Source organism: Protopterus annectens, chromosome 1.part2 (genome assembly GCF_019279795.1).
Source record: "Protopterus annectens isolate FY-2018-M chromosome 1.part2, PAN1.0, whole genome shotgun sequence".
Classification (NCBI taxonomy): domain Eukaryota; kingdom Metazoa; phylum Chordata; order Ceratodontiformes; family Protopteridae; genus Protopterus; species Protopterus annectens.
Genome location: NC_056727.1, coordinates 938117326 through 938129373, shown reverse-complemented (window position 1 = coordinate 938129373; position 12048 = coordinate 938117326).

Below are 12048 nucleotides of genomic sequence, written 5' to 3'. Positions count from 1 at the left end.
GGGAACCCCTTAGTTAGACTGAACACTGTTCATACTTCAGTAATTGGGTCCCCTGTACATAGTTTGCACTAATTTTAGCTTCTGTTTTTTGGACTTCAAACCACCACAGGACTGCCCAAATCATCTCCTTGGGACCTTGTCATATGATTTTTTCAAACGTAAGAACAGTCACTTGGACTCTTCTTATCTCTAGATTCCTCTCAACTATCTGTCTCACTGCAAACATTGGGTAAGTTGTGATACATCCTGATCTGAATCCTAACTGCTCATCTCCTGTCCTACTTCTACCTACTCTGTGTACTCGTTTATCAGTCATATGAAAGTTGTTGCAGTGCATCCATGAACATCAACATACTAACCATACATGGTTTTGGCAGGAATCAATCCATGTGTAAACAACTATTCTAGATTTACAATGATGACACTTTTTATCGCAGAAATTGTCTCTGTTAAATGAAATATTTTATCTGTAATTAGTATAACCAAAACTTTAATTGTCATTTTTGCTTTAGAACTGTATGTTTAAATGCAATGTTTCTACTAATACTTTTGTACATACTGTAACAAAAGCTTTGATTGTAAATTTTGTTTGTAATTATTGTTTTGTTTTTGGAGCTTTTCTCCCCAGGACTCCATTGAAAATGGGTTCTTCTAGGCCCAATGGACTATCCTGGTAAACCAACTGCAAATAAATAAAATAATAATAAATGTCCCTTTCCCTATGCGCATATGCAGATACAGATAGATACGTACTGCTGCCACACATGGATGATTTGCAGTGTGTAGAGTACTCTTCAGGAACATCTACTACATGCCAACACATACATATGAGTTACATACCTTACCTTTGTATTTCCCTGCTCCATCTGTTACAGTTTTGTAGGTTTGTAGGTTTTTTTTTTGGTTGGTTGTTTGTTTTGGGTTTTCTCCCTCTGTTTTTTTTTCTGTCTCGGTTTCTCTCTCTATTGTCTTTGTCTCTGTCTGTGTCTCTCTCTCTCTCTCTCGCTCTCACTCTCTATCTCCCTGTACCTGCAATGATATTATTGCATGTGTGGACAGCAGGTACAGCCTGCTTTTCTAGGTATCTGCACTTGTGCATGTGACAGCCTCTGCACCAATTGCTGCCCAGTAATTGCATGCAGCCTGCTGTGTGCTGATTGCATTACTCACTGTGATTGCAGCCCACTGCTATAAAATGCTAGGTTAGGTAGACATAGCCCTTTCAGCTTTCCAAGGTGGGCCCATGTTTGTTTGCTCTGGACACCGTTGTGTCAGTCAGAAGGTTGGTATATGTCTCTTATCTGAAGCTAGGGTTGTAGCCAGTGATATGCATGTTGTACTCAAACCTGAATATTGCTGCTTCCAGTACACACTTCTCAGTGTAGACATGTACTCACCCCTCCAAATGCTAACACAGGATACATGGGAGTATGTACTTTCTTTCTGAATTAGACATTTAACTGACATACAAATGTGGTTAGTGCACTGTATTCCTGTGGCACATGCAGTGTTTGTGAACTGCTATACTGTAATTATTACGTTACTCACCTCTAAACAGTTTGTGGTTTGTTTGTGTTGAAATTAGCACAGGCTGCTCAACACAACTGGACATATTTCAGTACTGAGTATGCCTACCTACACCCTGGTTTTTGCCTGAATACACAGGTGTGTTGTACCTTTGGGTAGGGGTGCAGAACTGCAAAGAGCATTTTTTTTATTATCATGTGAGGTTTATCTTGATGAACATACAGGATTGCTGTGTACCTGTTAGTCTATCAAGGCAAGTAGTCTGTCTGTGTAGCTCCCACCTGTGGACATATCCAGATGGTAGCTAGAGGTTAGCCTATTATACTTTGTCTGTGCACCACACCAGTCTTTTCAGCACTGGCACATTGGCATTGTCACAGTTGGTTGCTAGCAGTACATGGCTACATCCTGTGATATTTCTGTGTTGTACTCCTACATAAGGGCATGCTTGTGGAACTCCTTCCAAAACTATTTGCAGAGTGTGTAACAGCAGTCATGCTGATATGCCTGTGTGTTTCTGCCTCTGCCAGGCCTCGGATACTCTTAGGTATGTATTTGAACGGCCTCAGTGAAAGGTACATATACGTTAGATACACCTGCAGTATATTACAGACATATTGCAGTTGAGACTTTCTTGGGAATCATAGCATATGTATACCTACACCTTTTCTGATGTGCAAGTAGTGTCTACTCTCACCTATTGAGATTATTCATTACGTGTGATTCCACACTTGTCTGCTTAAAGTTAGTACTTTCCAGAATGATTCAGTGGGGCACAGCTAACATTTGTTTACAAATCAGGGACATCCCTGTAAAGCAGTCACAGTTGGGGTGTCTGGCCTCTGCCCTAATCAACTTTGCCAGTATTTATCCTGGTCTGATACTGTGTGGTGTTTGTAAGGTGCTGCTGTAACATTATTCCCTGCTTGGATGGCTGGTTCTTTTTTCACAGTCATGTCATGCAATTCCACAACAACTGCTGGTAAAGACCCACAGAACAGGATTTGTGTTATACCATTCCTAATTTCCATTTACATTCCCTCATTGTAATGCATGATATATTTATGCCAGCACCAGGTTATTTGTATGTCTGCTGTGGCTTAGTGGTAATTCATGTAGTCTATTGTGTCAATGGTCTGGGGTTTGAGACTGGCAGAGGTCTTTTCTTTTGCTGCTGAGCAGAACAAGGCTCTTCCATAGAGTGACTAAGGCACTTTTAAGCAGTTGTAAGCGGGTTTGCGTGGGTTTGCATGACGCTTAGCGATGCTTAGCTAAGCGCACCCATGCGCACACTCGCTTAAACCCGCTTACTACTGCTTAAAAGTGCTTACTCCCGCTAACCCCCGCGCTAATTTCTTTTAAAGAAAAGAAAATGGGGAGATAGGAAAGTGGTGAAAAAGGGGGCACAAAGAGGAACAGACAATAGGTAAACAAGCTCTGGATGTGCAGGATGGGTGTAGGGAAGTTCCATAGCTGCCCATTTCTTTACCAGAAACAGCTGTGCATATGCAATAAATTTGGAGTGAAATTTGAAACCTTCCACCCCTGGGAGAGGGGTGAGGACAACAAAGTACATTGTATTGCCAATTATAATTATCAGTTTACATGTCCAGTGGACATGTGTGCGAAATGGGCAGCTATGTATGGGGCGTAACTTTTTTGTGGGTACAGATTGCCCTTTTTTTTTTCAGGTGAGAGCGTTAAGTGAGGTAGAGGAAGTAGGTATACTTGGGGAGGTAGGTTGGGGAGGTAAACAGACAAGACAGACAAGATGCATACGGGGCGGTGTATGACACATGGGGTGGGTGAACACAACTGACGGGGAAGGATGTTTGGAAATCGCAAGCCCATGAGCCCACAAATGGTAACAGTGGAACTGAGATCCCCACCCATGGGCAGTCACCACTGCACCTTCACAGCCCCGAGGGTGGCTGTGCTGGGGACTGTGTAGGATGGGCAGGCTCACCCGTGAGACACGCCACTCTCGCCTTGAGCTGGCATATGGGATCAGTGACTGAACACTGGATCTCACTATGCACCACAGCCCGGACCATTTGAAGGGTGACAGGTGGCTCTTCTCCACCCACGCTTGCACGGGGAGGACGAGCCCCATCCCCTGCAGCACTTCCACCCGAAGGTGGCACAGGACCAACAGAGGAGGGGAGCCCAGGCTGGGCACCGGACCTGCTGGTGCCAGGTGCACTCGCCAGCTGAGGAGGGACAGGTGGGTCCGCTGAGACTGGCCTTCCTATACGTTCTGTGATTAGGTGTGTTTAATTACAACATAAACAACAGCATTCCAGATTAGTTGTAACAGCATGCAGTAATATTCCCGTTAACCCAACACACCAAGGTTCCAACAGTTGAACAGCAAGTATAACACATGCATATATTGAGCGACAGTGGATATTCCAACAGCATGCAGGGATGTTTGGTAGCAAAAGGCCACCATGATTGTGGGGTTTGAACAGGGCACATGTATCAACATGAATACAAATATTTATAGAACAATAGGACATGTGTTCCAACAAATATTTAAGATTACACATACCCATTGAGGTGTGGAATTGCATGGTTTATGCACATATAGTAGAGTGTAGAAAAAACCTCGATTAACATCTTATAATTACTTTTAGTCTACACTACATTCCTAGTGACTGCAGGTGTATATCCTCTACATGTATTATTACACTTGCCACCATGCATTAGGTTGTGTAATGGGTTTGGCTAGTTCAATATATGCCTGACCTATATCTGACATACTAACTGTCCAAGATGCAGATGTTACTGCTACATATTCCTTGATTGCGTTTATATTTCTTTATCTACATATCTGGATGTTTTCACATGACATTTTCACTTCTATTTGTACAGAACCCTGCATTTCTTGACACACACTCACATTTCTGGGGAACAAATTAACATGCTACTCGTGTGCCAGATTTACTTATGCATGCCAGCCAGTAACTGACTGTTGAGGGCTGTATATATGCTTCACAGCTACTAGCACTTCCATCACACACTTTATATGGGACTGCACAACTCTGGGTTGGCAGCACTTTTTAAAACAGTACTATTTGTATGATGCAAGGGTACAACAACATTTTAAACTAAGTGACGCAGACACACTCCGGGTTTTAGACCTTTATTAATGACATTACACACTTTTCCACAGGCTCACTCCTTTATTTGTTATAACGGAGCATATGAAAGACATATTCAAGACATATTATACCTTTATTAATAGGTTAGAACACTCTTTTTCAGGCTCACTCACTTATTTTATATGGCAGTACCTGCAGAGATATTATTCCGGACATATGTTACCTTTCTTAATGGGTTACTACACTCTTTTTCTGGATCTCTGACTTTTTTATCTGACAGTACATGCAGAGGACTTATTCAGGCCATTTATGGCTGTATTATTGGACTACAATACTTTATTTCATGCTCTCTCCCCTATTGTATATAACAATACATGCAGAATAACCACTAACCTGCCTGGTGGTGCAGCCTTAGCAGCCTATCTGCATAGGCTTGCTGATTCACAGTGCGGTCACCTGCAGCTGTAAAGTAAATGAAGGGATATTGAGACATATCTATCCATTATACAGAATCTATTATCAATTCCTATATACTGCATTCCATGGCTACCTACTCAGTTGTGGGGCATCCTGCATCCTATGGTCCTCCTGTATCCATTGGTTCAGGCGGTCCTGCTTCCATCTCTTCAGGTCTGCATGGTGGTGATGGACCTGCTCACCAGTCTGAGGAACGCCTGTGACACTGGTGAGGTCATGAGCTAACTGGTTCTAAGCCTCTGTCTTGTACTCCGTCCCTTGGAACTGGCCTGCAGGAGTCTTGACTCATGACATTGGACAAGGAGCCAAACCATGTATTTCGACTCCTCGATGCCCCAACGTTGCGCTCGGAAGCGTGTACCCTCTCCAGCACCAGCCATTCTAACTGCAGATGTGAGCTACAATCAGTTATGGTGAGTATTCCCACCTATAGGGCTTAAATATGCCGCATTTCCTGCACTTTTTTGTGATTGGCTGTTTTTGAAAATTCTCGGCTGACTGCAGACCTGCTTAGTAATGGTTAAGCTACCATTACGAAGTATATGTATGTTAACAGTGGCTGCTTCTCCTAAGTTGTCATGGCTTAGTGTTTCTGTGCTTTGATTATGATGCACAGAGTCCTGGGTTTGAACCTTGTTATTCATTTTATTTTCATACTGTCAAGAAAGGCTAGTTGGTGTGGCTGCATTTAAGCAACTTTGCTCTACGTTGCTCCACGTTGCCCAGTTGCGCTGCACAGTGCGCACATCCGCGCAAACACATTGCACTGGTTAAAGCGCTATTTTGCTATGGGCACCTCTATTGTGCTGGGTAAAGTGCTCTTAAACTTTGGGCAAATCTATTGCGCTGGGTAAAGCACTATTAAACTATGGGCAACTCTATTGCACTGGGTAAAGCGCTATAAAACTATGGGCAACTCTATTGCACTGGGTAAAGCGCTGCTTAACTGCAAGCAATTATGTATCAGGATCCTTTAAAAATTTAATATTTTGTTCACTGATACATTGGCCATTTCACTGCTATTTACTGATATTTTAATCATATGTGTCAGGTATTATTCCATGTACTGATTTAAAACATAAACAAGAAGGGGAGTGGTGGGGCTCGAACCGTGAATGCCACTTCTTTGTGCGAATGCTCTAGCATTACGCTATTGCTAGTTGGTGTGATTTGCATAAACATTCTGTCTTATGCTCTTCCATGTCGGAATTGCTAACTACAGCTAAGCAATGGGCACACCCACGCACACACGCGCAAATATGGGCAGCTATTTCAGGAATTTAAAAAAAAATAAAATTAATTTTTTTACTTTTCATAACTGTGATGGGGGTTTACAATGTCAGGGAGTGTGGTGTTGGGTGCAAGGACATTTGAGCGGACTCGCTCTTGTGTACTTTCATTTTCCTTTTACAAACCTTGCAGGGGCACGGCCGTTTAGACTGCTCGGCAGTTGGACATGCCCCCTGCTTTCCTACCCGGTCCATGTAAGACTTACGGTTGAATCAGCATGCCCTCATGAATATTCATGGCACCCTGACGTCATACCGTTCAACTGTAACCTCCAAGTAAGACTTATTAAGTCTTACACAGAGGATTCGTAAATCCGGGGGATAGTGTACTTTATATAAATAGGGTCTTTTAACAGCCATTTAAAGATGGATTGATGCTTTGGTATAAGTACATATATTAAATAGAGATGGCTGTATATGTATAGTTATAATTATACAATACATCTATATAATAGAATACTAACAGATATCATATATAGGATGAGAAGGTGATTCTAATATAGCAAATAAATTATGCATAGTTGTAAATATATGCTCTGTACAAATAATCACTCACATCATACTAAATGTGTAATAAACGTATTATACACTGATAATGTCACTGTTTTGTGATGGATAAACTCTATCCTCAAATATATTTAAATATATGATATTTCATGAAGTAAGATAAAATTCTCAAATCTTGTTTTTAGCAGTTTTATCATAGATAGCCCATTTACAGACATATTTAGATGAATGATGTTATGACAGGTTGGGTAGAATTCTACAGTGTTCTTACTAAGTGGAATTATTTCCTATTAAATATAATATATGTCACTATTTTCTAGGTATTCCTCGTGCTTCTAAAGCACTTTTAATGGATACTTTACTATTCAGCCCCTTCTCCTTATCTGCTCTAAGTTTGAGTATCCATCTGAGTTCACTTCTTTCTGTCAGATTCTTAATATTACCCAGCCTTTGCCCAATAATAACTTCTTCTAATGCTATAAATTTAAAATCATGATATATACCACTTCCCTCTATGTATTTAGACAAAGAACTTACAGAATCCCAATTCCTTATACTACTAATATGTTCCTTTATACTTTCTCTAAATGTCCTGTTTGTTTTGCCTACATAAAAATGTAAGCAGCAGTCACATTGTGCTGCATAAATAATATTCAGACTGCTACAGGTGACTGCTCCATTCAACTTATATTTATTACCAGTGACCAGGTGGACAAACTCACCAGTATTTTTAACATATTGACACATACTGCAAGTGGTACATAATAATATATACAACAGTTAATTGGCAAGGGAACATGATTGGTCACAATTGTTCATTGAGCCCAGGGGGGGGGGGGAATACACCCCCCCCAGTTTTATGATCCATTTTCTTTCTTTGGAATTTAATATATTGTGCCAGCCAACCTTATTCCCTTTCTTACCAATGACTATATCTATAACAGTAAATCTAAAACTGGCTGTAGGGTGATTCAAAACATGCTTATACAAGGCGCTACTTGCTTTCTTGTTTTAAATATCATTGATGTGTTCACTAATACGGAGTTTCACAGGTTTCAAAGTTTGTCCTACATAAAATGCAGAACATGAGCAGGTAGCCAAGTAAATCGACCATTCACTAGAGCAATTAGCAAAGAACTTTATATCATAAACCTGGCCAGTGTTCCTGCTAGTGAATTGTTTGGTCTTGTTCACCTGGATGCAATGAGTGCAGTGCCACATGGGAAACACCCAACCAGATGATCCCCCATTAGTGTTATATGACGTTGTGACTGAACATCCAAGAACACAGTTTTATAATGAGTAAAAAAAGAACCCAATGTTCTACCTCTCCTATACCCAAAAGGGCATCTCTCTGGTAACATATTGGCAAGCCTGACATCTCCCATCAAGATATTCCAATTTTGTTGGATCACTTGTAAGAGATTATGTGTATTGCGCCCATAGGTAATGATTAATCTAATATGTGAGTCCTGAGAAGGGGACCTATCCTTATATCTCATCAGATCCTGTCTATCTAATGAAGATACCTCCCTACAAGCCATGGTAATGGTGCCAGATTTGTACCCCTGTGCCCTGAATCTACCCACCAGGTCACACCTTTGTTGTTCATAAGTTTTAGAATCAGAGCAAATACGCTTGATTCTCATAAATTGGGATTTAGGTATGTTGCGTATGATATGGGGAGGGTGATGACTAGAGGCGTGCAACAAGGCATTGTATTCCAGAATTTTCCAGTAAATCTGTGTGTCCAATGTGTGATCGGGATTCCTGCTTACACGAACATCCAAAAAAGTGATCTGATTCAGATCAAAGTTGCATGTAAAATGGATACCCCATTTGTTTTTATTAATGTACTCCAAAAACTCATTTAAAAAGGCAACATCAGCTCTACATACTAACCAGCAGTCATCCAAATAACAACACCAAATGTCAATTTTGGACAAATACAGATTGTGAAGGGGATCGTAAATCAATTGTTCTTCCTTATATGCTATAAAAAGATCGGCATATATAGGGGCAAATAAAGCCCCCGTAGCGGTACCCTGCATTTGCAAATAACAACAATCCTTGTAATAGAGTACATTCTTGGTTGGTACATGCTCAGGTAATCCCAAAAGAAACGTGTTGAAGCCTGGTGGGTAGAGTTCTGATATTGTTAACCAATGTTCCAGTGCTAACAAGACTGCCCAGTGTGATATATTAGTATAAAGAGCAGACACATCAAGGGTACATAACAACCACCCTGGCTTGATTTGGGTATCTTGCAGGATCTGCAGGAAATTTGTTGTAGCTTGGATCCAGGCCCTGACATACCTAAGTAAAGGGTGGAGATATTATGTCAAATAAACCAATAACGGCTCAGTGAGGGATCCCCTACCCGAGACAATAGGCCTACCAGGAGGGTTCTGTAGTGATTTGTGGACCTTGGTTAACAAAAATATATATTATGGTTTGGGATCACTCACCATCAAATGTTTGGAAATAGAAGTTGTAATGATCCCCTCCTCCACTGCCAAATTGAAAAAAGCATCAATCTGTTTTTTGAAGCCCCCAGTAGGATCCAGGGGCATACGCATGTAATGCTGTTTATTGTTCAATTAACTCTTTGCTTCACTATCATAATTAGCCCAGTCCATAACCACTACAGCACCCCCTTTGTCAGCCAGTATGATGACCACATTTTTATTAGACTTAAGCTGTGTTAGGGCCTCTTGTCGTATCTTTGAGAGATTATGTGACTTGCCAACCATGTCAGAATAGTGGAGGTGTAGATCTTTGAGAACTCTGTGGAGAAAAAGATGAACAGTGGGATTCATCAGAGGCAAAAAGCTAGACCTATGGAAATGAAATGTTTGATTATCAAGCTCATGTTCATGTTGATTAAAAAACAATTTCAAATTCAGAGTACAACAAAAGGAATTCACATCATCAGCAAAAACACCCTCAGGCACAAAGAATGCAGGGACAAAATGTAATCCTTTATTCAGTAACTCTGAGTTGGAGTTAAAGCATGTGAAGAAATGTTAAGAACATTATTAAATTCAATTACTTGTTGGTCATGAATTGTAATAATGTCACCACATCTGATATTCTTGTGGTGTTTCCTCCCTGCCCTATGTCTCCTGGCCCTAAAGGGGTATCAGAGCTGCTGCGTTTAGGTGTGGGAGATGACAGAGCTAGTGGTGTTTCTGAATCTGCCATGGAGGATGAATCATCCCCCAAAGTGCTGCCAAAAGATGACACATTCTTCTTTAGGATCGACCTTGGCCATTTTTTCTCTTATTGGGTTTAGATCCCATACTAGCAAATTTGACACTTTTGTGGGGTATAAATGGTCTCCCCCTATCATAGTCCGCTTGATCTCGATTCAACTTGTGTATTTTCCTGTCCCTAAGTTGACCTTCCAAAGTCAATAGTTCCTGACTTAACCGTTGTAAGCAGGTTTGATAACAGGCCTGCCCCTCAAACATTTTGGTATCTTCATACAATTTAGTAACCTCAATAAAATTGGAATCAATACATCTATTATAATAGGCCAATAAGGCCTCCACAAACCCCATGGTTGCTTGTTGTTACTTAAGCATTTAAATGCAATGAAGAAGCTGAGCTTGATTATAGGTCAAAAACACACCACATGACAAGTTTGAATTGCTACAAAAGAAGGTTTGTACTTAAAATCTGTTTATTCTGGTGAAGTTCTGTATGGTTCATGAATGAAAAGCACTTCAAATAAATTTGTGGACACTACTATTCTTCAGAGGAGCCTTTTTGTTATTTATCAGTGAGTTTGCAGTTTCAGAGTTTTACAAAAGTGATTTCCTACAAGCCCTTCTCACACTACACAATGTTGACATTTTTATAGTGACTGAGACAGGCTTTAAAATGGTGTAGGGCACTCTGGCTGTGCAGGGCTATAATGCCTTCCACACTTTTAGACAAGCTACTGTACATGAGGAGAAGAAAGGTGGAGGTGTTTAAGTTTACATCCAGAAGAGACTCAGATCAAGGATTTTTAAAGCAGCATAATGTACTAAAGCATCTTCATAAGCAAATAACCATAAGAAAGGTCCCATACCATATATTAGCTTGTTATAGACCTCCCTCTGTGACACAAGAAAGCCACAATGCCTATCTACAGAAACTAGAATCAATCAGTATTAAATCCAATACCATTGTCCTATGTGATCTAAACTACCCAGCTATAGACTGGAAAACTACACCACTATTATTGCACAAGCACAGAGATTCCTGGCCTTTGTCAATACAAATGCCCAGGAACAATTATTCAGAGTATCCACTAGGGGAATAACATCTTGGATGTTGTCCTGACTAATATGAGAACATCTTGCACCATCCCTTGCATATCTTCATATCTTGTTAGTTCTGACCATAAAGCAGTCTCCTCAAAATAAAATTGAAACCAGATATCCCTTCCACCCAAGGTACCATTATGAATTCCTCTAAGACAAACTATCTATTCCTAAGTGATATACTGGCAAGTTTCAGATTCCCACCAAACCCAGCTAACTCCATTGAATATGCAGAAACATACACCACTACACTATACCAGCATGTAAACAGCTAATAGATGCAGCTGTACCCCATAGGAAAAAGTGCAGGCCAAACCCCAGAAACAAACCCACTTGGTGGAACCACAATATCAATAAGTTTTATAATAAAAAGAAAATAATTTTGACCAAAAGTAAGAAGAGTAATTCCCAGAATGTTAGAGCCCATATCAATGAAATAAACAACCCTATAGCTTAATTAAATCCACCAAAGTCAAGTTTGAGGTTAAAACAGCTACCCAATCCAAAAACAATCACAGGGCATTTTTTAATTATGTTTATAATCTCAAGAGCACAATGTATCAATGTGCTGACCTGATTGAGAATGATGTTAACTACAATGAGGCTGAAGGTATACCAAACCTACTGGCTGATAAATTTAGGTTTAACTTTACCCCTTCTCCCCTCCATCTGTCCCTCAAGTTATACCTGAAACTGGCTTGCCTGTAGCTATCACACAAGACCAAGTCCTAAAAGTGCTATCAAAAGCTAAAAATACTGCATCAGTGAATCCTGAAAATATCTCTGGATGCATCTTAAATAACATGAAGCATGATTTAGCCACATCGCTAA